Source organism: Cornus florida, unplaced genomic scaffold (genome assembly GCF_030987335.1).
Source record: "Cornus florida cultivar Cherokee Brave unplaced genomic scaffold, ASM3098733v1 CherokeeBrave_3.0.0_Hap2_Chr11, whole genome shotgun sequence".
Taxonomy (NCBI): Eukaryota; Viridiplantae; Streptophyta; class Magnoliopsida; order Cornales; family Cornaceae; genus Cornus; species Cornus florida.
In genome coordinates, this window is record NW_026775581.1 from 72,247,891 (window position 1) to 72,258,733 (window position 10,843).

Sequence of the window (10,843 nt, forward strand, 5' to 3'; positions counted from 1 at the left end):
AATTTTGATCTAACATTTACATTAAAGCTATGTTTGGAGTACCTAGTCGGAGGCTTGGATTTAAAATTGAAAAAACTTGAGTTAACATTTGAACTAAATTTATTCCAATTCTGGTACTCCCAAACACGACATAATAACATTCACACGAATACAATATCAAGTTTGGTAAACGATAAAATACTGAGAACATTTTTTACCTGAAAGTTGAATAACATTTATACAAATACAATATAAGGTCAAATTTTTGTACTCCACACATCCATCTTTATACATCACATTGATTGGAACTGGATACGTGAATTTTGTCATTCTTGGTGGAGACAGTTTTGTTAAAATAGGTTTGATATATCGTACTCAAGCTGTGTTTCATAGATGAACTTAAATGCTATTATAACATATTTATTTTCTCAAAGTAAGAAAGCTGCACTATTACCTCACATTCGACTCCAACTCTGACTAACAACTCAAAATACAACCCAGAGGCTAAAACATTTCTACTCTTATGAGTAGGCTCCATTAAAGAATGTTAAGAAATCTCTAGCATGACGACTATAGTTCATATGGTGATAGATATAGACTTTCACAATCATCTTTAGGTACTAAAACTTGTCGATCTCTGGCACCACCCTTGATACAAGAACACCGCACAAAATTGCAAGCTCCATCCATGTAGTTATGTCTTCAAGGGAGCCTTCTTTTCTCTATCAGATATTCGAGCAGGGGCATTTGAATGTGATTTGAACCGGCCTCTTCCTCCTCCGTCGTCCTTCTCCTGGAAAAGCCAAGTTAGAATGTCACTTTGGGTGTCAACCTGTATACTCAGTTCGGTTGCAAGAAGGCATTATAAAAATAATAATGATAATAAGAAGAATTCCGGGGGCAAATATGGCAATGACTAATAAGATTCTAAGTTCTATTCCCAGATAAACCATTTATTAAAATAAAAAAATAAAAAATAAAAAACAGGGAGCAAATGATTTTCGAAACCCTCTATGTTTAGCATACATCTAACTGAATTCATTTTCAATAGTACAACTGTATAAATGAACGAGTAAAACTATACTAATGGAACATTTGCAGAAATTGATACTTTACTCGTTGTCATGTTGTCAGACAGTTACTAGCAAGTCTCGTGGATGAGATCACTAGGCTACAATAAGAAATCAGAAGTAACCAACTAACCATAATTGTAAAAAGGTGAAAACACTTGGAACTCAATTTCATGATTTTCTCTATACAAAAGCATCATTAGAACAATCAAGCAAAATGTCACAGAAAATATTAAAGCCTAAACAAATAGAGAAAGGGAACAGAGAAATAGAAAGATAAAAGCACAATTTAGTTGTCTAATTGTCTGAGCAATTTAATTGAAAAGATTACTTTTTGGTTCAGAAAAAGAACAATACCGAGATAGAAAGAACAATGGGGGGAAGTATAAAAAATAAAAAATAAATAAAAAAAGTCTCTTTAATTTGATTTCAGAATTGACAAAGAATAGGCAGGAAGAAAGAACAACGAGAAAAGAAATAAAAAAAAATTTTAAAAAGAAAAGAGTTTTTTTTTTTAATTTTTCAAGACTGACAAAGAAAAGAAAGAAGAAAAGAAAAGTTAAGAAGAATAAAGCAAAACTACATGAAAATTTTGAAGTTTTGATAACTCAAAAGTGGATAGTATCTACCATTGACGTTGGGTCTCTGTTTTTTGTTTCTTATTTTTATATTTTAATGCAATTAGGATAAAGAGTTGGGCATTATATTTAAAATGATTAAATTTATTTGCCCAAGTGAGTTGTAGGCCAAAATAAATCCGAAGAATAACAAAAAACACGATTTAATAAGATCGGTAGGATCGTGTGATTCTACGATCCGACTTCCGATTCAACTGATCCTACTGCGATACTACTTCCCAGCGATTTTTCATGTGATCGATCGTTTTGGTAATTTGGAATCGTAGATTCAAAATTTACGATTCCTGATCGGGATTTTAAGCACCATGAACCAGAGTGCATCCACGGATTTACCATATTACATACAAGACAATAGAATTAATTCTCAAAATAAAATGGTCTGCTCACCTTCTTCTTAACAATCTGAACCACATCCTCATCCTGAAGCACATGGCTGAGGCCACAATGTTGCGGGTAGTGTCTTGCACTTATGCCCCACACTAGCACATATTTCACATCCTTCACCAGGCTTCTGTGTATGTGGTTACAGAAGTCTTCAACTGTGCAGCCACCTCCATCCTAAAATCACATAACAAAAATAAAAAAACACATATTAAAGAATCGGAAGAGAAAGATAACTATTTCCATCAAAATAAATTCGTGAAATGACATGAGGATATGTTACATACAGCAGAAAGAACGACAGGATCAGTGAAATCAAGTTGCTGGCCCTGTGGTTTTGTATAAACTCTAACAAGCCCCATCTCCTCCCACATCCTTGCAAGCACTCTGTCTAAATTCAGCTGTTTAAGCAGAGCATAACAAGAGAAGTTCAATTACCTAGACAATAATATAAATCCGAATATACTGATCTGCCTAAAACCACATTATCTACATATATTTTCTGGCTTGTAATGCACATGAGATACGCAGAATCATGCTTCATATGGAAGAAAAACTATAGACAAGTTAACAAATGCACTGTCATACCCTGTCTGAATGTAATAGGTCTGCACATGTCATATAGGTTCAGTTTTTGCACAAGTCCATCGCTAAAACCAACAATTAACTAATTTGACTCTGGTGCATACTAAGTGGAAATTTGAAGTGTAAAACCTGCCTTCAAATTGCAGCTAATGACAACAGAATTTGGTTGTCGTGCTAATTTGTCCACATCATCAATACCAAAACATCAATCTTGTTGTAGACATATTTACACTTCATGTATTTACAATTCCCCTCAATAACATCTATAAGGTCATCCACTGTAGCATCTTCACGAAATAACACCCACACACCAACGATAACAAAAAGAGGGGGAAAACATCAGCAAAAGAGCACCTTTTCTTTCAGGTAACTATCAAATGACTTGGAAAACCTTGATACTTAACCAAGTTGAATATATTCCCAGTAAAGTTTTTCGACAAAGTAATTCATTATCTGACTGTGCAAAATAGTTCAATTATTATTCCTCCAGCTATGATGTCAGTTATTAGTTCTCTAGCAAATTACATTAATAAAATTGCTGAGACTGAATACCTCTGCATTGTGAATCTTGTATTCATGTAGAATTTGATAGCAAAGCTTCTCATCAACATGAGTCAACGGTGACGTGCTGTTGAAAGAAATACCCCCCGTTTTCTTCTTCTTGAAATATATCTGCCAATAAAACACGAGAAAATGAATAAGTGAGACAATTCGAGGGTCTGAAATTCCTTACAAAGAAATGGAAGGAAGACAAAAAATTCTGTTGATGGATAAAACTTATTAAGCCACAGACAACAAATTAAGTTTTACCTGGAGGAGCTCGGAAAGCAATGCATAGGGTATAGTATACAAAAAATCACCATAAAGCAATGCAAAAGGGTAAGGGAAAGTTCCCTACAGGGCCTACGCATTAGCACCTTGGGAGAACTATTTAGGTGGAACACACACAGGGAATCCGAACGAGACTCGTGAACAGGGCAAAGGAAGAGGTTCACACATTTTCTAGAAGAGGTCATTATACAAATATTTTGAGCATAACCATTCAGGAAGAAATTCATAGCCATGGACAATCCAAATTTTCATAACTAGGGAATCAGTATTTCACAAGTGAGTGGAGATGTTTTCAGGAATTGTTTTTGGTAGAGGAAAAACAGTAGTCAAATTATGGAGAAAAAGCACAAGAACATGTGCTTTAATGCTGTATAATTAGAACTACATCAATAATTTCAAATCAACTTCAGTAATAAAAGATAGCATCTAAGAATTTCATACAATATGCAAGAAATTAATTGCCAAACTTAAAAAATGATCCGTGGTTTTCTTACTTTATATTTTTTAAACCATGAAAAGATTAATCTTCTTCTCAGTTTAAATCAATTGCAATATCACTATAGCTAACGGGTTCAATAGAATCAATACTAACTAAACTTCATTGAGTATTCATAAAATTATAGGATCATAGGATTCAAAGCCACGGGGTTCAATGCTAATTGCCATCCATTAGACAAACTGACAGAAAATACATTCTGAGATCCTAACTGCAAGTTACCAATACAATAGAAATTGAACTAAAATATAAGGGCAATGGTGAACATGAACAATAGCACCTAATTTACAAACAATGTAACTAAATCAAACACTTCATAAACAATTTAATCAAATGAAACACAAACCAGATAAACAAAGAGAGGACTAAAAATATTATTACCTGAGTGCATTCTGCTGGAGTTGAGGAACTGGAGTAGGCCACCTTGGGAGCACAAAGGGAAACAACAATGAAAAACAATGATAATTATAGCGAACATAACATACTCTTTTCAAAGTTCTGTTACTAATGTTGCATAGTACAAGATGATTATCATTGTGTAGATATATAATATTTCCATTAATGGGATGAAGAGACGGTATTGATAATGTGTTGATTATCCGACACGGCATCCTGCGATCATCTGATTCCATCATCTTCAGATCAACCTTGTGCACCAAGGACCATTCAAGCCCATTGTAGTCCTTAGTTTCCAAATGCTGAGAAAGGGAGGACAATATTCAATAAACCTGAGGTGTCCTTGGCACTCTCCCAAGTGATATCTAACGGTGCGTCTGTTGACCTTGGTGTTCCTGTCCTTGGGCTTTTCGATGGTACTAAATCGATCAGTGTTATTGTATGGATCATAGGCAAAAATCTTGCCATGATAAAGGGACATCCAATGGAGTATTCCATTGCAAACCACAGCATTAGAAAGGCAATGGCGGCAATGGGACACAGTAAAGTTATGCACTTGGGTCGATGTGAATGTTTCAGTCCATTTCCATGTGTCTGAAGAAAATATCTCCAATTTGAGATTGGCAGAACGTTGCGGTGGTTCGAATTGGTGGATTCGAACCACTCTGAAGCTAGTTGTGCTGGTACTATCAAAAGAATAAGATGGATTGCAAACAAATCCAATGATAACCCATTCTTGGCAAGTAGGTGGTGGAGGAAGCTCAACCCAATGCATTGTGAGCGGGTTGCAGACATAGTAAACCCTCTGAAACTTCAAGGTCGCAGAGCATAATACTAAACCATTGCTTGATGCTAAGTAACGAATTGGCTCTGGTTTATGTTGATGTGATGAAGATGGTGTTGGGTTCGAAGAGGGAAGAAAGTTCAGACAAAACCCACGAGATTTAAAAATGGGTGATTTGGATGTGAGTTGGACAGGACATTCTCAAGTATTGACTTGGCAGAAGAGGGCAAAATGAGTGACCAAAGAAGAACGATTGTAACATAGCATTGTGCAAAGTGAGGAGTGGAGATGATACTATTCCAACGTTTTGAAACGCACTTACAACGATGGGTGAGTCTGGGAGTGAGTCTTTGGAGAATTTCTACGAACAGTTCGTGGGGTAGCTTATCAAAGTGAGATTTTGCGGTGTTGGAGGGGGAGAGTGATGAAGATTTGAACAATTTGCGTCTTCTGAAAGGCGGAGAGCCAAGAACCACCCTGATCTCCGCCGTAAGTGGCATAGTATGCGACAATTTGTCGTCATCACACCCCATTGTCTCTTTCTCTCAGCTATTACGGTGAGGTTTTGTTCGCCCTCAACATAATGTACTGTGACCGCGTGCGGCTTTGTGAGTGTGAGACTGCACGTTTTTAATTGTACGTATATATTTGTATCAGTAGTATTACACATGTATATGATTTAATGTTACTCCTGAAGTCATATTTACATGTATATGATTTAATGTAATTGTACGTATATATTTGTATTACATATTTACATGTATATTTGTCGATTATTATAAAAATTTTATCTAAAATATGTTAATAAAAGAGACCGCCAAAGAAGTGTTATCAGGCGAGGAGCCAGGATTGCAAAGTAGGGGATTAAAGATAATAAGAAAATTTGAATATAGAACACAATAATTCTTATGATAAAAATATGTTATATGCATTTAAAAACAGACCAAAAAAGCAATGATGTCCTATATATCAAATCAAGTTTTTCAAGGAATAAAAGTTAAAAATCACTTGTAAATAGAGTTTTTTGATCTCATAGAGATTCTTCTTCTTTTGCATATTTGCTTCACTGATTTTTTATCTATCTTTATTCAAAAAGTTGAGAAATTGAACTCCTCTCGAGTCTCTGCAATTCCCTTGCTAAACCTTAATCAGGCCAAATCATATGAGGGAAAATACCAACGCGTGTTGAGAGAAAGTGGTTGAAGAGTAATAAAAATTGATTACATATCACATATGGATTGGGCTAATTGAAAGAGGAGAAGTAGTACTATAAATTGGGCTGATAGGAAGAGAAAAGTAGTACTATAAATTGATCACATATGGACTGAGTTGATAACAATAATAGTACTAATTTTAAAAATAAAAATATAAAAAAATTGAACCTGGGCTGTAACCAAGGTTAACTCATTAAAAGCTTCACCGATGAGGGCTGATAAGTGTTATATTTGTTTTACATATTTACATATTTTTGAAAAGGATAAATTAAACAGCAGTTTTGTTGAATAACCATGCACGAAGAATAAAGTAGCCCAAGTTGGATTATTATATGAACAACTTGGTAACCTAAGAGAGAAATTAGTTTTGTTTATGAATGTAAATATGAGAAAAGAAGAAGATTTGTTTGGAATAAATTTTTACCTCTTATTATAGTATGTGCTTCGGGAGGGGGGCACGCATGTAAGAAGAAAGTTTGATACAATACATATGTATATGTTCATATACAGTAGATATAATATTTGATGCTTCAATTGAAGATCTCATTCCAATACTGTATATAATATATATGTACCTTATATCAAACATGGAGAAACATGTAAAGATATATTCATACATCTCTGACTACACAAGAAAATCAAGACAAAAATAAAAGAATATCAAGAAAGCTCAAATTCAGATACTGATATGCATGCATCTCTTACTAAACAAGTACACCACACGGTTATGCTGACAAGTTTCTCCATACATGACATCCGTCTCTTTCTTATACTTGAACGTGGAGTATAAATACGGTTGTGTGCTGAACTCTTCAAGTGGCTTGTCCGACCTCTGCTCAGGCGACTGGTGATAATTCGTGCACCAACCTGACATAGTTAGTTCTTCTCATATTGTGTGAAATGGCAGCGAATCCAATCACCACAATGCCATACAATGGACATCGTTAGTTCTTCATATTGTGTGAAATACTTGAAAGGGTTCTGAAAAGTCTCATTTCTCAAACCAGAAAAGAAATAGATTCTGAAGATTCTAAGGATTCAGTATTTTGGGTTCCCCTGCTTTTTTCCAAGGATTGTCTCATTTACAAGCATACCATGGGACGACATGTTCAATGGCATCAAAACAAAATAGCCAGTTAAGAATGTCACCGACCAAATCTCTATAAAAATTATACTTGCAGAAAGGATTGTCTCACTTTTAACTTGCAAGCATGGGGCAACATGTTCCTCCCACAGAGGCCGAATAAAGATACGTAGCAAATAGGAAAAGTGTAAAGCATTGCAAGAAATCATAGAGCCTATTTTCAAGAAAATATTTGCAACATGCAGAATTTTGTTCTTTCTTATCTTATGGAAGAAAAGACATTATCTTGACATCACAAACAAGAAGCAAAAGTTAGTTACTGGGAAAAAAAGAAAAAAGCAGTAGCTAAAGCTACCCAGAACCAAGTTGATTCACATCAACGTCCTTTATAGCATCAAAATTCTCCTTCGTGTTCGCAATTTCCCCCTCTAGACGTGTAGCAACCTCCTTAACCTCATCTATATCCTTCCGAATCCTTTGCATTCTAACAGCAAGTTGTTGCTTTGCCATCTTCATCTCGGCCAAATGCAACTATTCTTCAAGCCATCTGATCTCAATATTTGCCTCCTTCAAGTCATCCAGGGTAGATTTTATGAACTGAATTTCAGACGCAGAAACATCTCTATGACGGAACTGACGTAGAATGAGAAGTATTTTACCCATAGACTCAAAAACAAATTGCTTGAAAGAAAGAAACTTCTTATCCAAACACTGAAAGGTCTCAGGATGCAAAAGGGCAACTTCTTGAAGAATGGCTGTAATTTCGTGAGTCATGGGTATCATGGGTATTCCTCGCCATATCATTGATTGGTTTTCAGTCGAAGTAGATGAATTGGGTACTGAGGTGACCTGACTTGCCTCACCTTGAGCCTGTGTACTTGTTCCCTCCTCTTGACCTCGAGATGTTTCTTCATCAAATAACTATACTGATCTTCCTCCTACAATTTGAAATTGATCACTTCTAACATCTCCGGCATGGGCCACTTACTCATCTACAAGTCGGTCTCCGGTTGGTTCCTCAGTAGCAGTCTCCTGTTGAGGATAAATAGGATCCTCAAAGGCCTCACCATAAGTTCTAAGTTCTGACACTTGGATGTTTCGTCCATCAGTTCTGAAGAAAAAAAAAACCACAAAAAAAGAAAAAAGGAAAGATTAATCTTCTTCTCAGTTTAAATCAATTGCATTATTAGCTAATGTATTCAATAGAATCAATACTAACTAAACTTCATTGAGTATTCATATAAATTCTAAGATCCTACAACTGGGTTCAATGCTAATTGCCATCCAATAGGCATAATTGACAGAATATACATTCTGAGTTCCTCTCTGGCGTAGAACTGGCACTTAGCTGATCACATAAACAATTGCAAGTTACCAAACCAATAAAAATTGAAGTAAAATATATGGGGAATTATAGTGAATATGAACAATAGCACCTAGTTTACAAAAAAAAAAAAAAAAAAAAAAAAAAAAAAAAAAAAAAAAAAAAAGTAACTAAATCAAACACGTCATAAACAATTTAACCGAATGAAACGCAAACCAGATATACAAAGAGGGGACTAAAAAACATTATTACTTGAGTGCATTCTGCTGGAGTTGAAGAACTGGAGTAGGCCACCTTGGGAGCATAAAGGGAAAGAGCCATGTATTCCAAGGCTTTTCACAGCCGACAGAACATAATTTTTTCAAAGTTCTTCTCCTCATGTTACAGAGTACAATATGATCGTGAATCTGTAGATATATTATATTTTCATCAATGGGATGAAGAGATATTATTGATAGTCTGTTGCCTATCCAATAGGTCAATAGATCAAGCTTGTGCACCAAGGATGTCCATTCAAGCCCATTACAGTCCTTAAGTTCCCAAATGCTGAGAAAGTGAGGAGGATAACATTCAATAAACCTGAGGTGTCCTTGGTACTCTCCTAAGTGATCTATAATGGTGTGTCTGTCCTTGTTGTGTCTGCCCTTGGGCTTTTCTATGGCACGGAATTGATCAGTGTTATTGAATGGATCATAAACAAAAATCTTGGCATGATAAATGGACAACCAATGGAGTATTCCATTGCAAACCACAGCACTTTTATGGCAATGGGACACAGTAAAGTTACGCGCTCGGGTGTATAGGAATGTTTCGTTCCATTTCCATGTGTCTGTAGAAAATATCTCCAATTTGACCTTGGCAGAACGCTGTCGTCGGAAAAGTAGTGGTGCGTGTTGTGGTGGTTTGATTTGGTGGATTCGAACCACTCTAAAGCTACTTGTGCAGGTAGTACTATCTAAAGAATAAGATGGCTTGCAAACAAATTTAACAGGAACGTATTGTAGGCAAGTGGGTGGTGGAGCAAGCTCAACCCAATGCATTGTGAGTGATTTAAGAAGGTTGCAGAGCATAATACTAAGCCATTGCTTGATGCTAGGTAACAAATTGCCTTTGGTTGATGTTGATTTGATGAAGATGGTGATGGGCTCGAAGAAGGAAGAAAGTTTAGAGAAAACCGATGGGATTTTTGGGTATGATTTGGACAGCAAAATCTCGAATATTCTGCTGGTAGAAGAGGGCAAATGGAGTGACGAACGAAGATCGTTTTTTTAAATAGCATCGTGCAAAGTAAGGAGTGGAGATGAAACTATTCCATTGTTTTGAAACGCACTTATAGCGATGGGTGAGTTTGAGAAGGAGTCTTTGGAGAATTTCTACGAACAGTTCATGGGATAGTTTATCAAAGTGGGATTTTGTGTTTATGGAGGAGGTGGGCGTTGAAGGTTCAAACAATTTTAGTCTTTTGAGCACCACGGTCATCGTCTCCATAGTACTCGAAGTATGGTCATTACCCCTCGTCTCCATAGTCTCACTCTACATTTTACGGTGAGCTTTTTTTGTACTGATATTTGTAAATTTGAACTTTGGAACTATTTCCCAAGCCAATCCTTGTAACTTAACATTTTTCAAACTGATTTGTGTAGTTGAAAGGTTTTTCTTTTTAATCAGCAGTGGATATACTCATTCACCGATAAAAACCCCTTCCACGCTTTTGTACTAATAAACTCATTCACCGATAAAAACTCATTTTTCAAACTAATCCACACTTTGGAAATTGGAGAAGGACCCTCTGGGTTGAAACCTCTGCACATAGTCACCTAGCAATTTTTTAAAGTCTTGGAACTATATTCTATGGAACACCACTTTACTAATAAAATGTATCATTCAAAGGCTAAGAGCCCTTTTACTAACATTCTTACTTTAGGGAAATCATGATTTTTATTGTTTGGAGCAGAAAATAAAAAGTAAATTCATGATTAGTAATGCCTAGTACTATTAAAATTTTAAACTGAATTTGATATTGGCACTCCACAATAACCCCAGACGTTCCATTTTCTTTGT

General features: G+C 35.7%; 1 pseudogene; it reads right to left on the reverse strand.

Annotated features, from left to right (window-relative positions):
• Window positions 1-275: 275 nt before the first annotated feature.
• On the reverse strand, window positions 276-5,151 carry LOC132281280 (developmentally-regulated G-protein 1-like; annotated as a pseudogene).
• Between the last annotated feature and the right edge of the window lie 5,692 nt (window positions 5,152-10,843).